Raw genomic sequence first — 24,205 nt, forward strand, 5'->3', positions numbered from 1 at the left:
CTTGGCCCTTTGCCTTTACTTAAGGGATTTGTTTTTCCTTCATAATTATATAGGTTCCTTACAAGCTCTGGGAAGTCTTAGGGTACTTAACATTTAAAATTTTAAGGAGACATTTGATTTTGTTAAAAATCATCTTTTTTCCTTTATAGCTCCTTCTCTTTCCCTCAGAAAATGATCATTATACTCTGTAAATAACTTGGTAGTATTGCTCTTGAGGGACTGACAGTTCCCCCTATTAACTTTGATATAAATATCAAGGTCAAGTCTGTTTAGCACATACCCATTCCAGACAAGTTCACGCTAATTGCTTGAATTTATTATGCCTTTAATTCAGCATGCACTTAAAAATGATTCAGCATGAGCACCTGAAATGCAGCTACCATGTTGAGTCAACAATTTTCTGCATTGTTCTGGGTGTATACTTCCCCCTCTGGTGGTGCTTCTTAAATCTTGTCTTCCTGCCATGAGGTGATGTTCATTAAAAATCAAACATCTCATTAAAAATATAGAGATCTGGGTTTGAGTCTCTGTTCTGTCACTTGCTATCTGTAAATGAATTACTCAAACTGTAAGCTTGATTTCTTCTTCTGTTAACCAGATTAATAATGCAAGATCATGTATGAAACATTTAGCATGATGCGTAGAGAGTACCATGGAATATAGTGAGTACTTGGTGGTAGATGGTAGAATAAATGTTTTCTTTTAAGTCTGTCTTTCTGTTATTCCTTCCTGTTAAAGAATTGAATTGCATTCCAACATAGAGGAAGGAGTAGAAACCAAGGAACATTGGTTTGAAAGCATCACTTAACATCTGATATAGTAAAGATGAAATATGCATTTATATTTACATTTTTCTTATCTTCTGCAGGAAGAAAGCCCAGCTGGTGATAATCACACTGACAGTTACCACATATTAAGTTTACACGATATACCACACATTTTTTTAAAGTTCATTCTAACTCTAAAAAGTAGTTATTGTTATCCCCAGTTTATAGGTGAAGAAACAAACTAAGCCTTAGAGAGTTTACTTAGTTTGCCCAGAGTCACACAGATAGAGACAGTCAGAATTTGAACCCAAGTCTCTCTCTAAAATCTGTTCTTTCCAGCCCCACTAGAGAAAAGTAGAAAAACTCTTCAAAGCCATTATCTTTTGATGTATGTTTTTGTCTGAAAGTTCTAAGTATTTCTCCAACAAAATCAAGTTCTATTTTTATTTACTTGCAATTAATATAGCTCTTGACATTGAGTGATATTGTATTTTCAATGTAACACTTGAATTACTGAATAAACTGCATTATCACTAAGAAGGTATAATATTTTCCAGTTTAACACTTGACTGTTATTGCACTCTCCTAATGGTGCCCTTTAAATCTTTTTCAAAGATTTATTTTATTTATTTATTTCTCCCTGCCCCTTCATTGTTTGCATTTGCTGTGTCTGTTCATCATCTTTGTTCCTTTAGGAGGCACCGGGAACTAAATCCAGGACCTCCAATGTGAGAGGGAGGCACCTAATCACTTGAGCCAACTCTTTTCCCTGCTTTGCTATGTCTCTCATTATGCTTTTTCTCCTTCGTCTCTTGTTGCACCATCTTGTTGCATCAGCTTGCTCTCTTGCTCATCGTCTTTAGAAAGCACTGGGAACCTCTGCTCCCTGCTTTGTTGTGTCTCTATGTTTTTCTTGTGTCTCTTGTGTCAGCTTGCCACATGTACCCATTGCACCCGCTCACTGTCTTCTTTAGGAGGCACCAGGAACCAAACCAGGGACCTCCCATGTGGTAGGCAGGAGCTCAATCATTTGAGCCACATCTGTTTCCCTTTTATGGTATTTCAGATTGCATCTTTTCCTCTAGGAACACATCTTTGAAATTGTATTATAATTCAAAGGGAAAAAGCAATTTGATTTGTTGAAATTTGATATATACATAAATTTTCAGAAATACATGTTTTGTAAAGTATGGTACATTTATATTCCACTCTTGTGCAGAAACTTATAGACCAGAAACCTGTGTGGGTAATTAAGATGGAGCCCTAGGAAAAGCAGCCTTCAGAAATAGAATATGTCTAGAACTTCTTTTGGGAAATGAAAGACTTGGAAAAATGTGATAAAGCTTTCTTCAATGATGATTAAGAAAATAATTCCAATATTATGACTCTCTTCTTTTGGACTTCAGATTCATCTCTTAAAAGCTGAGTAAATGAGTGCATGAATAGTAGCTGGATTCCTCTCTAATTAAGATTAGGGAGAAAACTGCAGAAGTTTTGAGCTATAACCCAGATAGTAATAGACAGCACATGTGAATTGCTTCAGCTTCTCAACCCTTTTCTTCCTTCAAAAGAAAAGTAAATTGAAACTTATCATTTGAGGTCATCCACTTTTAATTAGCCAGACTAAAAAAGAGACTCTGTCAGTAAGGCATAATCAGCTTCTTCTTTGTTGGTGAAAACAAAGGGATTTAAAAATAAGTATTATCACTGCTGAACAATGTTAGAATTTTGGGATTGTTGTGTTAATAAAAGTGAATGTTCGTTGGAAATTGAATATTAGAACAATTTGGCATTGTGAATATACATTTTGAGGCTCCCTCTGCACCACCACATAGAAAGATAAAATGTAAAATAGTCGATATTAAAAGGCATAGCCACTTTCAGAAAAAAGGTAAGTGTATCCATAAACCAGAAATAAAACAGAAGCACATACCAGTTAGGAATGTAACTGCTTGCCTGCTGGGCTCCATTCTGAAAGGAGGCAGTTTGAATTCTGTCTATAACAGAGACTAAGAGTATCCATGCAAGGCAGGAAGTGGGAGCCAGATTCAATGCTTGGAACCCAGGCTCCTCACCCCAAGAAAAGAGTCTATAAACCATCTGTGACCAGCCATTTCCTGGAGCAGTGGCTTTTAAGAATCTTCATTCCCAGGGAAGCAAGGCTGGGACCAAGACCCAGCGCCAGCTGACCACTAGCTTAGGAGTGGCTCTGCTCTATCAGAGTATCGTCTAAAACAGTTACCATAGGTTCTAGTTACCTGAGGTACTGGTACGGGGAAGAAGGAAGGATTGAGAGGCCTCCTTCATGAGCTTATGTCGTAAGGAAAATGCCTGCTAGCCTGGACCGTCATCCTGTCCCTTCTCCCTAATGTGAACCTCCTGCTAATAGCTGTTCAGGAAGTGAATACCTTATATAAAAAGGAATGGCAATCCCAAGAGAACCAGCAAAGTGGTTCCACCGCTTATTAGGTGTGTGTCCCTTGGCCATTTTCTAACCTTCCTAAATCATGGTATTCTTTTTTGTAAAATGGGATAATAGCTCCTCCCATACAGAGTTGTGGATAGGATTAGAGAACATAATATACCTAAAGCACTGGGCGTGGTATCCATCACATAGTAAAGTCAGTAAGTATTTGCTGCTCAACAAAGAGTGGGCCAAGCATATAGATATATTTGAGGTGAAACACAGGCATGCCTCCTTTTCTTTCTTTCTTTTTAAAAAGGAGTGACTAGGAGCAGATTCAGGAGCAAGAAAGCTTGGGTTCACATCCCATCTCTATAACCTACTACCCTTATGACCATCAGACTATTTATCTGGTCCTCAGTTGTCCCATCTGCAAAATGGGTATAATAGGACCTACTTCACAAAGTTGTTGTAAGGATAAAATGAGTTAATTCTTGCAAAACACTTTGAACAATTCCTGGCACAGAGCAAATACTCTGTAGGCATTATCTATGAGTATTTTCATTTTTAAGAATTACAAGTTATTCCATAAATATGGTTACCCTACTTCTTAGGTTTCTTAGGATAGTTTCTCAGTAAATGTGAATCTTTTTGCAGGTTTTAATACCCTACTGTTAGATCATATATTCCAAATTTTGGTTTGGAAAATAAGAGACACTTCTATCTATAGATCATGAGCAAAATTCTTTTTTGTCCATGGTTAATTCTTTGTTATGGTGGATCAAAACTACGTATTGTGTGAACTGGTTATATGTTGGCACCAGCTGCTCATGATAACTTAGTCTTTATGACCCTAGAGCAGAAGTCCCCAAACTACAGGCCTCAGGCCAAATCCATCCAACTGCCTGTATTTATAAATAAAGTTTTATTGAAATACAGCCATTCCTATTTGTTTACATATCAATATGGCTGCTTTCACACTACAAAAGCAGAGTTGAGTAGCTGTGAGACCTAATGGACACAAAGCCTATTTACTATATGACCCATCGTAGCAGAAGTTGACTCCTGCCCTGCAATAGTGCTTTTCAGCAAATTTTTGCTACTCAGAAACATTTTTTAATACATTTAAGGGTTTAAGGAGCTTTAGTGCACTTTGAAAATATAAATTGGAATATAATTTAAAAGAATTGGTAATGATATGGTTTTAAACCACCATCATATTTTCTGTGTTTACATACAAGCTATTAATCTACAAGAAGATGGTAAGGAATTCTACTCCTTTCTCTTAGTATGGGAAATGTCAGGTTTAGGACTTGAACAGCTTGTTGCTGATCTTTTTGTTAAGGGATGCTGTCAAGGTCCATTTGTCTAAAATTAGAGAACAGAACAGAAGGAGGGCAGACAGGAACAGACAATGCAACTTTCACTCATAGTCCCAGAACTCAATTCCCTGTGGGGTTGCTTGGCCAGGCTCCCAGTTGAGAGGGGAAATACTGTTTCCAGCCTTCATTTTCAAGGCCTGTTGGACTTTGGTCATCTAGGATATCTGTTTGTTTTCTTCGTTTTCTTTTTAATGGTGTAAATTTTTTGTTTCATTTTCCTCAGACTGATTAATTTTTTAATCTCAACCTATAGGAAGCATCACTGTTTATCTCTGTTGGGAATTTGAAAATGGGTATGAAGTAGCAGAAATTAAATAAGGGAAGGCAGATGAGTTGTCCATGCATAGAGGATTTTCTACTCAAACTTGCTCACTCCCTGTCAGTACATTTCTAAAAGGAATTAGCCTTTAGGTACTTAATTATAAGTCAGGAAAGGAGCCTTCAGTATACTGGGCACTGTCTACATCTCCACAATGACCACAATGAGTATGTGGGTGCTCACTTGAAAGACAGTGAAGCTCTTAGTTGAGAAACCAAATCCAGATCTTGCATCAGAATTTAACAAGGAGGAAAAGGTTCTGTTTTGTCCCAGAACCCCAAGAGGTCATTAACTATTGTTCTTCCTTTCTAGTTATTATTCCAGCCCCTCTCAGATCACCAGCACATCTCTAACACTTGCCCTCCTGAGAAATGACTCATTCTTTCTGGCCAGCACTACTTGGGATGGGAAAGCCCAAGATTGTGAGACTCACCTACAGCTATTCATGTTAGGGAAGGATCCTAGACATCTTTGATGAATAGCACTATTAGGTGCCCTCATCTGTTGACTTTTGTTGAAATTTTACAGACTCTGCCCTAGCACCTACTGAAATGAGCACAAGTCCCAGTATAGCACACAGCTCTGGGTGACTGCCCTGCTATATGCTGGGCTTGGACTCAACCCAAAAACCTGGGAACTGAGGTTCCAGCCCACTCACACCACTCCCCCACCCACTGCCCCCCCAAAACCACAGATCAGCTTTTGCTAGCTTTTTCCCCCTTACTTTTGACAAGTGTGTGTGTGTGCGCGCGTGCGTGTGCACGTACCTGCATGTGCACATTTGGAAGTAGAATTAGGTGGCAATGAAATTTTGGCTTTCAAATAATGGATATACTTCTACTCCTGAACTTACATGGGGAAAGATAGATAATGATAGCTTCTTAAAAGGGTATGAATTTTTAAAAATTTTGGTGGCAATAACTGGTAGCCCCTCAAGTTCAGGTTGCCTAGTTCTCAGACCACTTTTTTCTCTAAGGTGAAATTTTTCTATGTTCTCCAGAGCTTAGGGATTTCTCCTATTTTATCTTCCCTGCTGTTTCCACTCCTTGTTTTAGATCATTTATATCAAGTTGCATTTATTCAAAATAAGCAAAGCATTCAATTACCTTAAAAAAGGGAATAGAAAAAAATACAATGCCATATATGTCCTGTAACCGCTAATAATTACATCTGTAACAGCTTGCATGCAAATTAAAATATGCATGTTCTTGATGCTTTTTAGTCCACAAAAGAAAATGATTACTACATTTTGTCAAACTAATGCCAATATGATGATATGTTAAAACATTCAGCTTGCAGCTGCAAGTTAGTAAGCCATATAAGGTAAAGTTTTAATTATAGCTCCCCCCTCCAGGAAAACTGCTTAATTAGACTCATGTAAGATTTTACTTAGAGCGAGAATTTTTCTGAGGATTTAAAGAATTTAGAAAAAGAATTTATTTTTCCTTTCATCTCTATTTCTCTCTTGTTGACCTTTATTTATCCTTCTACCTACTTTTCCCTATTATAAGTATTAACAAAAGAAAATTTAGTGTATTAATTAATAGACTGTTGATTTTTACTTCTGAGTTATGAATTTGCAAATGGTATTTAGTATTTTGACCAAGTCTTGGGTACAAGATAAATTATTTATACTTAAAAAGTCACTTTCTGTACTATAACTAATATCAATGATATTAAAGGCATTTTGCCAATAACCCTATTAAAAGTAATTAAAGGGGAGCAGATGTAGCTCCAGTGGTTGATAGCCTGCTTCCCACACTCAAGGTTCCAGGTTCAATCCCCAACCTGGATTTTTTAAAGAAAAATGTCTTTAAAGTTACCATAATTTGAATATGACTTACATATATACATTCAAGGTTATTGCCCCCCCACTAACTAGTACTACTGCTGGCTTTCTTACATAGCAGTGAAAGGAGTGGGTTGACAGCTATTGCCCCTCTTTCTGCTGCTGTTTTTTCCCACCTAATAGTCTACAATTTACCAACTCACTTGTAAGGTACAAAATTTTATTTTTACCTAGCTACCATTTTGGTCATCAGTTTTACTCATAGATACATTTTTAATAAGGAGGAAAGTGAAAATGGGTAGCTGCATCCCCAATGCACAAAGGAGAAAATTGTTTTATATATACTGTTGTTATGAAGAATAGTTATGTTACCAAGTCCAAAGTAGAAAATGGGATATTTATTAACAATATTTGTATTAGAATATTAATCTATAAATTCTGTTTTTATATTTTGAAGCATAAAAGTTAGTGCTTATTTTTCAAAAACATCTATTTTATTTTCTTATTATATTGTCAGTAATATAGAGGTGGGCAAAAATTAACTTTCTAGAAAAGTTCTTAATTAGATCATCTACATTTCCTTTTTTCTTCTGATACCTTAAAGATCTTTAAGTGGCTATTTTCATTCATTACATTGCTTATAAAATGCATTTATGATTTTCACCCTTCCCACCCTCATGCACAAAAATATTATTAATTCAAATTGTTTTTTTTTAAATGAAATATTTTCAAGGGGATCTTTTAAATCTAGGTACTCTCTTCAGAGTGCTGAAAATGTGATCGTCATCATCCCTTTCAGTGGTCAGAATTATACTACGTTGTGCTGCAATAACCTCAAAATTTCTCTCAGTGGTTTAACAAATTAAAGATGATTTCTCACACACATAGGGTCAATGTTGGGTTCAGTGCTTCTCTAGTGGAGCCTCTTAAGTGGTGATGGAAGGATCCAGTTTGCATGCATCTTCCCTTCCAACTTCTCAACAAGCACCTTTGGGGGGAAAAGAGAACTGCAGGGTTACCCAGGGGCTTTTTGCTTTCTCAGCCCAGAAGTAACACTCATTATCTGTATTGCCACTGGTCTTATCACCAATCTAACTGCTAGGGAGGCAGAAAAATATCTTTTCCGTACATGTCCAAACAGAAGAAAAATTAAATGCAATTTTGTGAATCCCCAGCATTGTTTCTGCCAAATCCTTCATGTGCATCTTGGAGGAAAACTCTTGAAGCACTCTTTGAAATTCAAAGTCAAATCCTAAATTGGATAACTTGAACTTGATCTTATAGTGAGGTATCAACCCCAAGACTCTGCTTTTTCCCTTTAGAAACCTACCATATGCTGTCGGCACCATTGTAATTCTGTAGCCTCCACTCCCTTGTTTAAATCTTAGTCATTTTACCAGGTCCCTCTGCCTTACCCTGCCCTTATGTTCAGTCCTAGTCCCCTTATCCTGGTCATTTGCAGGAGTCTAGGCACTGCTCACCATCCTTCCTTCTCACTATCCTGTCCTCAGCCAGTCATCTTTGTTTCTTTAGCATTGTGTGATCTCTCCACCTTATGAAGCCCAAGGAGCACTCACGTGGTGTAAAAGCGTCACAATCCTTGAAAGTATGAGGGAGGTACATGATTATTCATTCCTTTATATGTAAGCATCCTTCTTACAATAAGGACTGCAAGTGGTTTATAACACCACTTGGAAAATCCAATGCGTGAGATAGGATCTATTTTTAAAGTGATGGAATTCTTTATCTTGTAGATGTGCTTCTGTTAGCTTTTTAACCTGTATGTTTGCTAGGGCTGGAAAAGTCTAGAAGGTAATTTTTTAATTTGATTTTTCAAAACTTAATCATTTTTTAAAATGTGGCATTTAAACAGGAGGTGTGAAAAACACGCCTTCTTTCATATTCTAAATGAAGTAAACACAGGAAGAAGCAAAATCTGTTTTAGTTTTCACACACTTTGTGTATCGTATTTTCCCCCCAGACCATAACAACAGTATTGGAAATAGTGCTGTCTCTATTGAAAATGAGGTTTTTCCATATGAAGCAAATATCCTGAAACTCACTGTATTTTGTACATGATTTTATTTTTGACAGAATTTTCATATTAAAGCATCTTAGGAAAGTGATACATAATTGGAATTTTCTTCTCCACATCCTGGAGTTGCTCCACTCTGTATGTTGATTAGAATAGCACAACCCGAAACAAATGCCAATGAAAACAGAGTTTCAGCACAAATAATAGTCACCTCATAGCATCATCATATAACCAAAACTCTTTCATTCTTTATCAATTCAGTATCCATTCAACATCTATTGAATACCTATTAAATGATAGACCCTGTCTCAAAAGTGCCGAAAAATCAAGGGCCTACCCTGTCATCAAGAAGACTCTACTTTAATGAGATGTACAAGTATGTAGACCGACAGTCATGGCACATCACCAATAATGCTCACTAGAGAAATGTAAAAGATGCCTTGGGTGGGAAGCATTGCCAGAACACCTCACTCGGCGTCAGGGAATCAGAACTGTTTTCCTAGAGCAGGAATTGAGACTTAGATTACCCACACTGATGAAAAGTGGAGGAGGCATGGGGTAGAGAACAGCAGCATGTGAATGCCATGGTCATATCCTAGTTATAACAGTAAAGTCATAAGGCTGGGACTCATGAAAACCTACCCTAGTTACTAGTTAAATATTAAGGTCCACCCTTAAGAAACCGTGCAAACATTCAAAGTACAACAAAGAATAGTGATTTTGGAGTCTGACTTGAATTCAAATCAAGATTCTGTGGAAGGGAAGCAGACATGGCTCAACTGATAGGGCGTCCGCGTACCATATGGGAGGGCTCAGGGTTCAATCCCCAGGGCCTCCTGACCCATGTGGTGAGCTGGCCCACGTGCAATGCTGATGCACGCAAGGAGTGCTGTGCCACTGGGGCGCCCCCACGTGTAGGTGCCCCACACGCAACGCGCCCTGTGAGGAGAGCTGCCTTGTGTGAAAAAAGTGCAGCCTGCCCAGGAGCAGCAGCGCTGCACACACAGAGAGCTGACGCAGCAAGATGACATAACAAAAAAGAGATGCAGTTTCCCGATGCCACCGAGGGTGCAAGCGGACACAGAAGAACACACAGTGAGTGGACACAGCAGACAACCAGGGGGAAGGGGAGAGAAATAAATAAAATAAATTAAAAAAAAAAAAGATTCTGTGAGATTAGCAGTATCCATCCTGAAGGTCAGACATTAGGATTAATAGAAAATAGGAAATAAAATTGATGGTACAGTTCCTGGCACATTGCAGGCAATTAGCAAATCATAGTTCCTATTACTAATTATACCAGTGGAAATAAGTTATATCTGTAATTTTGGTAATAGACATCTCAGCTCTACAGTTGGTGGGGCATTCTTTCCTTCAGTTTATATCTTAGAATATGAAGAGGTTTATGTTTAAAATGATGCAGTGTGGATTACCTCTTTTATGTAATTTATAGTAACTTGAGTCAGTTAATGATAATTGCAGTGGATTTTAATGAACAGTTGGCAGGAGTTTCCAGAGAACCTTTAGGAAGCAAAAAGGTGTCACAGGAATTCATTAGTAATAAAACAAAAAAAGTCACAAAAGGACTAATGAATAGTCATAAAATTCCATTGGGATTTTAAAACAATTTAAAAATTAAGTGTGATACCAGAAAAATGGTTTTAACAATTCTACGTACAACTATCATCTTGGACATAAATTGAACTTGACATGTGTTAACATAACTGGTCATTCAACACCTTACTCTGCATATTCCCAATCTATGAGGTAGGAAAGAAGCAAGATTCTCCATTTTACATTCACCAAATTAAAACAAGAAATCAAATAACTCTCAAGTTCATGTGGATGCCAGCATGGGACAGAGTCAGAAAGGGAAACTCTAGTTTAATGAACTGTATGCTGAATTTTCTTGCCCCTGGTGACAATGTCTGAAGCATAATGGGCCCAAATTTGAAATTTTCAAGTGCCAATGTCATAAAAGGAAATAGGTCAAGACTTCAGAATGACTTGATTCCCTTTATTTTCTACTAAATAATAGGATTCAACTACCACAATAATGACCTCATCCAGTAGTAAAGTGACCTTGGTGACTATAATAGAAGACTTTTTGTTATACTCAGCATATTTTGCCTCAAACTTAGCAACAATATTATCTTTTTGCTGTGGAAGTTTGTCTCATTTCATCTGTCTTTTCTCTCTTGCTTAAGATAAGAGGTTTCCCATGCATAGTATGATGCCAGTCACACTGCCAGTTTAAAGACTAAACTGTCAGAAACTCATTTAGTAATTGAGAGTTTTCTTCATAATTCTTCATTCCTTTTAGACAACATGAATTGGCCATACCTGGTGGTATATATTCATGATTCTCTGAAATTTTATGATTTTTCCCCTTAGATCTTACCATGATAAGAATCAAAGCTAGGTAGCGTCAAAATCACAAACTGAGGTATTTTTACTTGCTTACTGGGTTGAAGTTCTCCAAAAAGAAAGGAAAACTGTCTCCAAAGGGACTTGAGCATGGACAGTTTTAAGAAAGTCATTTTCCAGATCCTCAATATCTACATTTTTTCCTTAAATTTTAGAAAATATTCAAGCAAAAGTCTTGAAGACCACCAGTGAGTTGAAGACCTCACTGAAATCTGAGCCAGGACCAGCTCTTCTTATACCTGGGGTGTGACCTTGAACTAACTGTTTACCCTTCTGGCCACGATCTTCTATCCAAGGAACTAGGTGACCCCTAAGTTGCTTTCCAGTCAGGCTATTTCTTTCAAGTTTCCTTTTCAGGCACTTTTGCCATAACCTTACTCTAAATTCAGAAAGATAGAGTTTGGAGACCTCTTTCCCTCTCTCTTTAGTATTACTCCCTAGGTGAGCTTATCCATTTCTATGTTAATAACTTCTAAATTTTATCTCCATCCCAGACTTCTCTACAGAGCTTCATACAGGGAAATCTATTTGCCTGATTTTCTCCTCTTGAATGTCACTCAATTAAAGGGTAACTTTATCCAAAATGAAACACTTGAATCTTATCTTTGCCCACCCTCCAAGGAAATTTGTTTTTCTGTCAGCTTTTTCTATCTTGTAAATTGCACCACTATATATACCCAGTTGCTCAAGCCAGAAAACTGGAATTTACTTACTTGGCTGGTCTTCCTTTTCCCTCATTTCTCATATTCAGTCCTTCAGTATGTATCCCGAATCCTTCCATTTCTTTCATCTCCACTGACATCATTATCACAGGCCACCATTATCTCTTAACTTGAATTGCTACAGTTCCTTCTTTTTTTTTTAAATATATTTTTTATTTATTTTTAAAAGATATTAGATTACATAGAATGTTACACTTTTCTCCACATCAACAACTTCTTTCATTAGTGTGGTAATGCCCTTAAAATTCATCCCATCACCATGGTCTATAAGGCACTTCATAATCAGCTCCTGCTTATCTCTAGTCTCATCTCAAGCTACTTTCCATCTTCTCCAGCCACATCTGTTCCTAGAACACATCAGGGTTTTTGTTTTTGTTTTTTTCCTTAAAAGCCTTTGTGCTTGGACTTTGCCCCAGCTTGTGTTTTTACATTGCAGCTTAAATGTTACCTCTTCACACAGGTCTTCTCCACTGATGCTAAATCAGTCTCCTTTTCCCTTGAGTTCACTATCACAGAACCATGTTTGCTAACTGCCTGGCACTCTTCTGAATTCATGTGTGTGTACATATACACATCATAACACATCTCTGAATTTCTATGCACGCAAACACATATACATTTTTTTCCCTATTAGAGAAGTGGGTTTACAGAACAATTATGCTTAAAATATAGGATTCCCATATACCACCCTATCATTAATACCTTGCATCAGCATGTAACATTTGTTCCAATAGATGATAGCACATTTTTATAATTGTACTATTAACTATAGTCCATGGTTTAACTTAGGGTTCACTAATTAGTATAATGTAGTTCCATGGATTTTTTTCAAAATTTTCAGTGCATTGCCATGTATACACTCTAACATTTCTCCTTTTAATCTCATTCAGATATATATTTCAGTGCTGTTAATTACCATCACCACCATCCATTACCAAAACGTTTCCATCATTCAAAATAGGAACCCTGTATATTTTAATAAGCCTTAACTTCCCATTCCCTGTCCCCATCTCATCCTTTGGTAACCTGTATTCTACTTTCTGACTCTTGAGTTTGCATGTTCTAATTTTTTCGAATCAATGAGATCATACAATATTTTTTAGCCTATATATGATTTGCCTCCTGTTTCTAGACTGTAGATTCCTTGCCTGACCTGGGGTAGGGTCAGGGTATGGGGAGAGCTTGTCTACTTTGCCTACCACTGTGCTCCCAGCCATCCACCATGCCTGTGGCAAATATGGGTGACCAAAAAATATTCCAATCAATGAACAAAGAAACCATAAGGGCAACTGAGATGTTGGAGTGACATATGGCAAGTATGAATTACCAGGTTAAAAGGAAGGAAAGAAAAGGCTTCATAGATTGAGTAACCATCTGATTTTTAGAGGCAAAAAATCAGATGGTATTAAATATATCTTAGGATATTAGTTATATTTCTTGAAGACTGACAGAATTGTGTGTAAGGAGAAGATATACTTTTATTTCCACTTTGTTTCATGATCAATTTATTAAATATTTCTACTGAGCAAAATTTGCAAAATCAAATTTTCTTAAACTTTTAAACAGTGTTTACCAAACTTGGTTCATTAAATCCCTTAAACAGTTTACACTTCAATAACAATTTAATATGGCTGTTTATTTTGAATGCTTCAGATATTTTAAACAGAAAAAAATATGCAAAAATAACAATTACAGAACTCAAAAGAGTATTACACTTAATGAAACTGTTTATTCTCATACTTTCTGAGTCTATAGGAAGTAAGTTGTCAAACACTTGGTTTTTGGTGGGAGTACAGGGCCCTGGTGTCTTCTCTTAAGGTGGTTCAAACCCAAATCTCTAGCTATCTCCCCAGTCCCTTTTTATAATTGAGCTTCATGATTCCTGTCTTAGCACTGTTATAGCCCATACTTTTCATGCGTGTCCACATGTTTTCATCCTGAGAGTTTTCTCCCAAAACGGTGTGTCCTTTGCTTTGATTGGCCAGCATTACATAATCCTCTGCCCTGTCACTATTGCACATCAGTCTCTCTGTTGGCATTATTAGAAATGTGCAGGTGCCTTTTTAGTATCCTGTTAAAATTTGTCAGTTTTCTAGTGGTTTCATAACCTAGGACATGACACCTAGCCTTCATAGGTAGCCAGATTTCCAAAGAAGAGAATAAATTTCACTACTCTGGAAGTATCACTGTCATTCTTTGTCGTTAGTAGTTATATCTGACTGTTAAAGTTCATCAGTCCTTTCTGGAACTCTTGACTTACTCATAGTTTCCAGAATTTACCCATTACTACTCACATAGATAAAAAACTTTTCCATTTAGATAAATACTTAGAAAAAACAAAATACCCCAATATTTTAATAGTCTTTATTTATTAAAATCAATAAAATTCAGCCTCCTATGTTAATAATTCCCCTTTTATATTTCAGCTTTCATTTTTATAAATTTTGTATTCTCTTATCTAGCCTTAAGGCTTAGCTTTTGTAAACTTATGTTAAATAACTTTAATTGTTATCAATGTTATAACTTTTATTGATATTCAATATATCATAACTTTCTCCATGGGATCTACTTTAAACTGGCTTCTTTTTTCCTGTAGCACTGCCCCTACCATTTTTGAGGGTATCCTTTTGCTGTCTGGCAGTGAGATATTTCAGATAAATCTTGAGTTTTCCCTGTCCCAAGGCATGGAATCAGCTGCTTTCCAAAAAACTTTGCTTTCTTTTAACATAAAATAGTTTTAGACACCAAAATCTGAGAGCTAGGTTTGCATTTGAGTACACATATTATGAAAAAATGCTATTGCTGATACTGGTCATTCAAAGGGACAGAGCTGGTTATATTACTTATTTTTAAGCTTTTTATTCACATTGATTCTTCCAAATTCATGTATTATATGCTCTACCCTACCTATCATTTAAAGGTTGATAAAACTTTAAACGCTTTCTAAAATTTTCTAAAATTTGTCAAGAAACAATGAGGCAGTAGATAGTGATTGGGGAGCCTATGGGTGTGGCAAGTGAGTAGCTTAGAACTAGATCAGGAAGGGTCTTCTTTTGTTGATTGTGTCATTTATGGAGGAGCCAACAAAGGACTGAAACAAGGAAGTGGTGTGATCAGGTTTAGTAGTATAGAATGAGAATGTACTAGAGAACTTAGAGACCAGTGACCAGAAAACCATGCATGCAACTGTGGTTACCTAGTAAGACCTGATAGGACCTAAAATACAGTAGGGACCACAAGTAAAGTAGAAGGCTAACTGAAGAGCTTTGCTGAGACAGAATGCCCTGGACTGCATGAACATTTGGGTGTGGGGTAGACAGAGGTTGGAATCAAAGGTGAATCAAGCTTGGGAGATTAGGTGACCTGGAGGTTGAAGGAAGTGAAAGATTGAGTTAATATTAAGGTATCATCTGAGAAGCAAACAGGCATACAGCACCCAGCACATGTTAATTCTACAACAAGTATGCAGAATGAGTTGGTTATTACCGGAAGAAGTACAGGTTGAGCTCGTATATGCCAGGTGTATACCCTCATTTAATTCTCACAGCACACCCTATAGGTACTATTTCTATACTCATTATACTAATCAGAAAACAGAGGCTCAGAGACATTAAGCTGTCTGCTGGAGGAGGTCACATAGCTAGTATTTGGTGGAGCCAAACTCAAACCCAGGCCTTTCTGACCTCAATGTTTACACTCCTATCCAAGAAAGGAATGAACTACCAGGAATAATCAAAGGAAGAATCAAGAGGTAGTGTATTATAGAAGCCAAGGGAAAGAATGACCTTCAAAAAAGTAGTAGACAACTTGTAGTCTGAAGGGATCCAATGGCCAACTGGGGGAAATTTAAAATAGGCGATGGACTTGACAGGTCATTGGTGAGTTTGAGAGAACAGTGTTATTAGAGTAGGATAGAAGCAACTTTACTGAAAGTTTAAAGTGATTGGGAAGTACAAAGAGGTAACAGCAGTACCAAGAGTAGACTCTTTCTTCAAGAATGTTCATGGCAACTGAATAGGGAATGAAAAGTAGCAAGTAGGGTTTACAGAAAAATTCTTTTGTACCAAGTTACCAAATACCTGAAATTTAGCTCTTTAATAATGGCTAAAGTTGTGTGTCTGCTATTTACTAAACACTGTTCTAAGTTCACCCCTGTATATAAATTTGTTTATTCCTCACAAAAACTTTATAATATAGTTACTAGACCAATCCCATGACAGGTAAGGAAGCTGAAGCACTGCAGGGTATATAATTTTCTCAAGGTCACACAGCTAATAAGTAGCACACTCCACATGTTGAACAGAATTAATTTTAGCCAGTGACATGTAAAAGATTTTCAAACTGTGTATAACAGGACATGAAATTACAGTCGTTAAAGTTTTACTACCTTCCAACTACAATAAAAGCTGAGAGCAGCAAATCATACCTGGTTTATCACCATAAATACCAAAAATAGAACAAAATCCACATTACCAAATTTAGGACCAATTTAGTTTTCTTTTAACCTCAGATCAAGGGACATCCTTCTGAAATAGCTTGTAAGCCATCCTTCTGGGAACCTGATTTTGACTGATCAAAGAAGTGTCCTTGAGTTTAATCCCCTGATGCCCTATAACTCTTGTAAGAGCGTGTTCAGAAGGACAAAGGTTAAATTAATACTAAAGATATTGGTGAATTTCTACAAAGCCTGAGTTGAAGTGTTCAAAGGAACATGATTAAGATTCTAAATGTTTGAACTTTGTCATTGGAAACATTGGGACAGTGAATTTAGAGGAGAGTATGAACTTATAGCCATCTCTAGGATTGGGAGAGAGCATTGGGCTCACTGTGTGAGTGATTAGCCTTTAACCTGGGAAAAGGCTGGACTTCCACCAGCTAAATTACCTTCACATTGCCAACAGGAGAGATTTACCTGACCACATGGTTCATTTCTCTTCCTTTGTTAACTCCAGTAATAGTTAACTCCAAGGTCTCCTTCAAGCAAGCTTTTGCATATATGGATTTATAAAGTATTCCTGAGCCCTGGGTCCATTTCTCTTTGTCATCCAACTCCAGGCAACAAACAAGTTTCATGGTCCCTGAAATTAGCCACCAACTTGAAACAAAAGATAATTTTGGAACTGCCATTCAGCATGCTATATCTGTTCTGCTGCCTCTATAAAGCAAGCCTTTTTAATGTAATTACATGACTTGTCTATCTATTACTAAATTGATGAGGACAGCCTGGGTTTATTTATTTTTCCTCCTTTAATTTGGAAGTCAGTATAGTTTATTGCAGCATTTTCCAAAGTAAATGTTCCACCCTATGAAGATAATCTTTGCAAAAGAGTTCTGTGAGTAAATATGCTAGGGAAGCTCTGCATACCACCCTCCTGCTCACCCCACCTCCTTTTGACTCACAATTTATACCAACATATTAAAGGTTCTCCAGAGTTCCACAATAAAGAAGCCAGTCAGCTTTGGTATATCACCAAGTCATTTTTCTACAGAATTGAATTTTTCAAATAGCACCCCACAGAACTGCTTAGGGAAATGCTAACATATCTGTTAAGAATTTTGGCGTCAATACCTGGGTGATCTTGGGCAAGTTACCTCGTGTCTCTGAGCACTAGTTTTCTCAACTGTAAAATAAAGGTAAAAATATCTTCCTTATAAGAATAATACACCATAGCATAGCACCTGCCATATGATAGACAGTCAGTGAATGGTAGCTGTTTCTGTGCTTGTGATTGGCTGATGTTCACACTGTGTCTTTGCCCCGGTGTATATCTTCTTTTAGTAGGTCTTTATGTAACCCTGCTTTTTAACAGGATTAAAGTCATTACCAGAATGATTAGTCATATCACAAAAGCACCAAATGAAATTTAACCTTTTGGAAGAACCCCCTCTTAAAAAGGGATCATGTGCCGGTTGAGCCCTGATTCTCAACAGAGTTGCAATACCTGCTCTCCCGTTCATTGGAGACACCAGGGCAACTAATAAAAGGGTGATGATAGACAATGCCCATCCCAAAAAACAGAGTATCTACAACTGCAGGCAAGACAGCTCCATCCATCTGCCCCATAGGAGCTAAGCCCCATCTCAGTCAGAAAGAGTGGGCATCACCATCCCTAAATCCTCAAGATTGAGGAATGAACAAACATAAGAGGGGACTGTAACTGTGGACTAAAGTAGACATGAGTATTCTAGCAATGGAAGAACTTGTATCATTGGTATAAAGGCAGTGGCCACCAGAGGTTCTGAGGGGAGGAAGAGGGAAAAATAGATGCAACATGGGGCATTTTGGGGACATTGGAATTGTCCTGCATAATATTACAATGACAGATATAGGCTATTATACATTTTGTCAAAACCTATAAAATTGTGTGGTTCAAAGTGTAAACTATAATGTAAACTATAGTTTAATTAGTAGGAATGCTTCAGTATGTGTTCATCAGTTGTAACAAATATACCACACTAATGAAAGATGTTGTTAATGGGGAAAAATGTGTGAGGGAAAGGGATGGGGTATGTGGGAATCCCCTATATTTTTGATGTAACATTTATGTAACCTAAAGCTTCTTTAAAAAAAAAAAAATGTTTTTCCAAAAAAAGTGTATCCTAAAGGTTTTCTCACATTGAAATGCAGCAATGTGGCTAGTATTGATTAGCCAATGCAGTGTAGAAAGAGCTTAGTAATTACCCAAGCTCACAGATAATTAATGGAGTCTATGAATTAAGAACCAACTTGTTCGTTGAAGTTAATCTCCTCATTGTTATTTCAATTATTCATTTAAGAAAATTTAGTGTAAGTCACAGTAGTAAGCAGAACCTCATGAGTGCAACTGGATTATCACTCCTGGGGGCAGAGGTGGGGACACTTATCTCGGGAAGCAGAATAGAGTGTAAATGGTTAAGAGCAGTGTTAGAACTGAGATGCGACCTTACAGGCAAGGAACCAGATCTCCGTGCAACTCTTTTTCTTTGTTAACATGTCCTCTAGTGGTGGTGTGTTCAGCAGAGAAATGGTAGCAGATTGAAAGTAGAAAAAAAAAGAAAACATCTCAGGTGACTCCCATAGATTTATATACAGTGAAATTAATTTGACTGTGACAAATACTGAACCAGACTTAAGTTTACCATACGTCTTACCGGTGAAAATGGTCTTAAGAAAATCAATACTATTGGCAAGAATAGAATAAGGACTTAATCTACTCAAAACAAATTCTTATTGAATACTTTGGGTATTTGATATGAGAGTTATTAATGCTTCTGGTCTGTTAACAGATTTAATTGAATAGATTTTCCTGCCAATTTTTGTGAAATTATTTTACTAGAACCCAAATGTGTGTGTGTGTGTGTGTGTGTGTGTGTGTGTGTGTGTGTGTGAGAATGAGTGATCGTCCATTATTCAAATTGGATTTCCTCAGAGTTAGTTTGGATAAGTGGGGCTTTATTGTACAATTATTCGTAAGAGGTTAAATTGATTATGAAATAGAAGTAATTCAAGGAGAACTACTGAGAAACTTCAGTTCTAAAAGAGCATTCTTTGATGAACCCATTAACTCAGCTTTGTATATAGGTGGGGATATATTTATGGATCTTTTCTTTTTAAAATGATTTTCCTACTGCCTTATTTTCCAAACATGACAACTACTTTCAGTCTTAAATATCTATCTATGTATTTGCCATAGGAAGTGGTTGCTGAAAATACTATTTAAATTACCTCTTTACTAGTTATCAAATTAGGAATTTTAATTCCCAAGAAGCAACCTGAAGTTTAGGATGATGACCAAATGAAATTATGTTGATATTTGAGCTGTTGGCATGTTCTGTGTGCTTTTAAATTCTTTCCTCCTCCTCTCTTATATTGCCACTTTTCAACATACTTACTATCCCTTTTTCCTATACATTTAAGTTTCTTTTAATTGTGTTTTTTAACAGTGAATGAGTACAGTGTTATAGCTTTATCCCAAGTTGCTTTCTCAACAGTCTTTTAAATTGCTTAGCATAAAGGATGCCAGCATCTATATTTTTAAAAAGCACGTATTGAATGGAACTGATGTTGAGTGCAGCATCAATGAAGTAATACTGGTCTCTGCTCTGCTCTCCAGAGACTATAATTTAAAAGGTAGTTGACTTTATTTTCTGTGGTTGACAGCCTCTTCTCAGACTGCTTGAATAAATTTGGGTATTAATATGTTTCCTGTCTATTTAGAGAAAATTACTGTTCTATCTGCCTCAGGAAATGGCTTTATTTCCAGATTTAACAAAGATGGGCCCCAACTCTTGAGTCAGTTGTCCTAGTTGCCTAGGTTTAATGATTGTGTTCAGCAATCTCTGAGCAGCACTCTGTGCTGCACACAGCAGGGTATATACAAAGATGTCCAAGAAGAATCTCCAGCGATCCTCAAGACACTCAGCCTTGAGATAGAAGAGAAGAGGAAGAGACAAAAATGGAATTGGATGGGGTTGTGCCATTGTCCCATAGTTCCCTAGGAAGCAGATATGATGGGAAGTGGAGGGACAAGGTTTCAATTGAACATCTTTCTTTTGCCAGGGACTTTGTATACATCCTCATCTTTATCCAGGTGAGGTGTGTGACCTGAGCCACTTTCTACTGTGAGAAAGTTGAAGATGAAAGAGGTTCAATTGCTCTCTGAAGGTCACTCAGCCAAATGTGTCAACATGCAGTGCCTGGCACATAGTATGCACTCAAGAAATAATCTTGACTGTTTCAGGGAAGCAGTTCTCATTATGCTCCAAGAACCTTTAAAAGGTCCTTGGTAACAGCAATTCTATTTCTAGGAATTATCAGAGATGTGGCAAAAGTGAGTGAGTTGGGGTGTGTATGTGTATGTGTAAATGCAAGATGGTAACTGCAGCCCCATTTATATAAGTCAAACTTTTGGAAACCAATTATCTAAATGGAAAGTAGTCTAATAAAATTATGATGGTGTCATACAACCATTATAAATAATCTCAAAGAATTTTTCATGGCATGGCAAAGTACCTACAATAGGCTAAATATAATATGGTATGGTCTCAACCCAGTTTTGTGGGGCTTTTTCTCATTTTCTCCTGATTTATTTTCAGCTAGTTATTGCTGTTTTGTGCTATTTGTAATAGGTAAAAGTTAACACAACCAAAATATTCAGATCTAGGAGACTGGTTGAAAACAACTTAAATTTTCAGTACTAGGAAACATATTGGAAGAATTTTAAAGTCCAAAATTGACTGGCTGGGAAACAATATGTGTGTTATGCTTTCCTTTTGGTTGAAAAATATCAACATGTCTACTCATCATTGACGCTGGCTTATAGCATATAATAAGTATCTAATAAATGAGTATGGGGGAAAAAAAGCACATGCAGAAAAGCTATCAGAATAAAATGTACCACATCTATAAATTGGGGTTATCTCTGAGTGATAGACTATTAGATTTTATTGTCTTTTTATAGTAATGTTTATTATTAATTTCCTACAGTACAGTGTTTTGTTTTTTTAAAATTAGTACTAGGGAATAGGATGTTTTCTGTTCTGTGTTATGACTTTTAAGAACTGTGTGAGGAATTACACTGAACTCTTCACTCCTAACAGTTAATGTAGACTCTGTCATTTATCTCAATAAAAGCAAATTCCCTTGGAGGACGAAATATAGCTCAATGAGTAAGACAACTGGTTCTGTAGCTGGACTTCCTGGGTTCAGACCTCACACTGCTGCTCATTTACCATGTAACCCTTGGCATGTTGCTGACCTCTCTCTGCACCTGATGTCCCCAGCTGTAAAAATGCAGTTGTTCGTCTGCCTACTGCATAAGACTGTGAGGAGCAGGTTTTAGTAAGTGATTACAGTGGTGTCTGGAACATAGTAAGTGCTCAGATCATTGTTATATTCACAATGGCTTTATGATTTATGGAGCTAAACTTCTGTTATTTTTATACTTACAGTTGTTTATTTTAAGGCTAGTAACAGACTTTTTTTCAAACTCTTTTTACTTTTAATATAAAGAAAACATTCCCTTTTTGGCATTGTGTTGTGGACTTAGCACATCATATTTCTAGGCAGATCTTGAGGAGATAATTAACTTTGCTTTTTCATAGATACAGACTAACTCCCTAGTCATTAGGCAAGTTTAAAATTTCAGGACCTGGTTAAAGCATATGACATCATCATTATGTGCCCAGCCCTCTGCTAAACCATGAAGAAATCATAAGAGGATATATACATCCTGCCTACAAGTCAACCAACATCTACTGGTGTCTATTGAGTGCCATGGACTGGGAATACAGAAGTGAATAGAGCCCCACCCTTGCACTTGGGGAGCTCACACTAGATATACACCAATTATATGGAGCAAAATAAATGTACCATTTGAAATAGTGTGTTTTGGGGGAACAGGTGGGGATAGGGTAGGCTAGGCATGATAAAGCTTCCTAGAAAAGGGGTCTAAAGTGTATTGAAGCTCTGAGACTTAGCAGGAAGACAAGATGGGAAATAGAGTTATAGGCAGAGGTAAGAGAAACATGACATATTTGTGGAAATCTAGGTGATTTGGCAATTCTTGGGATTGGAGAATCCTAGGAGGAGGGGAAATTAATGGGGTTCTAAGAGACGAGCAAAGATAGAGAAGCAGGAGTCAGAGAAATCTCAGTTTTATCTTGGTAGCAGTAGGGAGATGATACCATATTTCACTTTTTAAAAGTTCTTTGTGGAGGTAGTGGAATATGGGCCAGAAAAGGAATGGGGGCACTTAGATAAAAGGCTCTTGCTATAATTCTGAAGGCAATAAGGTCTAAATCAATACAGAGGCCATGAGGGTGGTAAAGAGGGCAGAGACTAGGAAACTGCATAGAATGTGACCTTTCATTGTATGGGGTAGAAGGCAGAGAGAAATCTAGACTAGAACCCCAGATTTCTGGATTACGTTACTGGGCAGATAGGAAAATTATTTAATGAGATGGGGGACTCCAAAGGACAGGTAACAGGGTCAGGTTTGGACATACTGAATTCAAGAACTGTGTCATTGAGTTGGAATTGCCCAGTGAAAAAACATATGGGTCTGGAGCTCAGAAGAACAACCTAGCAAGAAATAATAATTTAGTCAGTGAAGCGATGGGCTGGATAAGATCACCCTAGAGTCTATAGAAGAAAAGGGAAGAGAGCCAAGGAAAGAAACCTTTAATATTTAAGGGAGAGCATGAGCAAAAGGAACCAAAAGAGAAGAAAGTTAATAAGCAGAAGACCTAAGTCAAGGGAAAGATTCGGTGTATAAAGAATAATCAACAAAGTCAAATGATGCCCTTGGGGAATTTACAACCCAGCTGGGAAGTCATTGCACAGGTGAAAAAGTGCAGAAGAATTGTCCAGGATAACACATGATTAAGTACTCAAGAATATCTTAGAAAGCTGAAAGGAATAAGAGAATGGAATTGACCTGGAAGCTTGATTCAGGTGATAGGCCTTAACTGGTCCTTGGTACATAGGTAGAATTTAAGCCAGGAGACATCATTTCAACTGAGGCATTGAGATTTGTTTAAATCCATCCTCATGTCAGAAAATAACTGCAAGTGGATTTCCTATTGATGATGGTCAGCAAAATCATCTTTGAGTAGTGAAGACAACATCTGGTTCCCTCTTTCAGTTACTATGTCTGTTGGTTAATTAGTATCAAATGAAAATGGGTGCAGTGTTCCCTGACAACACCTGTATTAGATTAATTTTAAGGAAGTCATAACAAGAAAACAGTATAACTTACACTGTACAGATTAATTCTAGGAACACAGATGTGTATAACTCTTAGGAGATCATCAGGGTCAATTCTGATGTGTAAGGACAGGTCCTGGTTATATAGTCTCTCGTTTTTATGGTAGCTAATCCTAAAAGCCCTTGGACTTAATGCTGCTGTTCCTAGCTGTGAGGTTGCAGATTGCCTACCCTGTCTTCTCCCAAGCCTCTGGTGGTGAAGCTGTGGGTTTGTGGGAGGAAGCTGGAAAGGGAGAGGATTTTCTTGTGCCCTCTCCACACTCCCATAAACTTTCCATTCCCTCCTTCTCCTTCAGTGTCCCCATCTTTCCTGAGAGCACTGACTGGCAATGTGGTGTGGGGCAGTAACTCTTAATTTACCAAGAGGATCACCTTGGGAAATAACCTCTCAAAACCTATCTGTGCTAGTCTGTCCATAGCTCTGTCATAATGTCTGCTTTCCATGACCACCACCATATTTGCAAAGAAGAAGGTACAGACTTGGAAAAAATCATTGGAAGACCAAGATCCAGAACAACCAGTGTCATTTCCCAAGTGGTATGATCTTGTGCATGCCACTTAATCTCCATTAGTCTCTGTATTCTCAGCAGAACCTTTGCAACACTCAAATGAGG

General features: G+C 37.3%; 1 protein-coding gene across 4 annotated transcripts in view; it reads left to right on the forward strand.

Annotated features, from left to right (window-relative positions):
- The window catches only part of STXBP6 (syntaxin binding protein 6), a 268,188-nt gene that overhangs the window by 234,173 nt on the left and 9,810 nt on the right, over positions 1-24,205 (forward strand). The window lies entirely within an intron of this gene.

This window comes from Dasypus novemcinctus, chromosome 3 (assembly GCF_030445035.2).
Source record: "Dasypus novemcinctus isolate mDasNov1 chromosome 3, mDasNov1.1.hap2, whole genome shotgun sequence".
Classification (NCBI taxonomy): domain Eukaryota; kingdom Metazoa; phylum Chordata; class Mammalia; order Cingulata; family Dasypodidae; genus Dasypus; species Dasypus novemcinctus.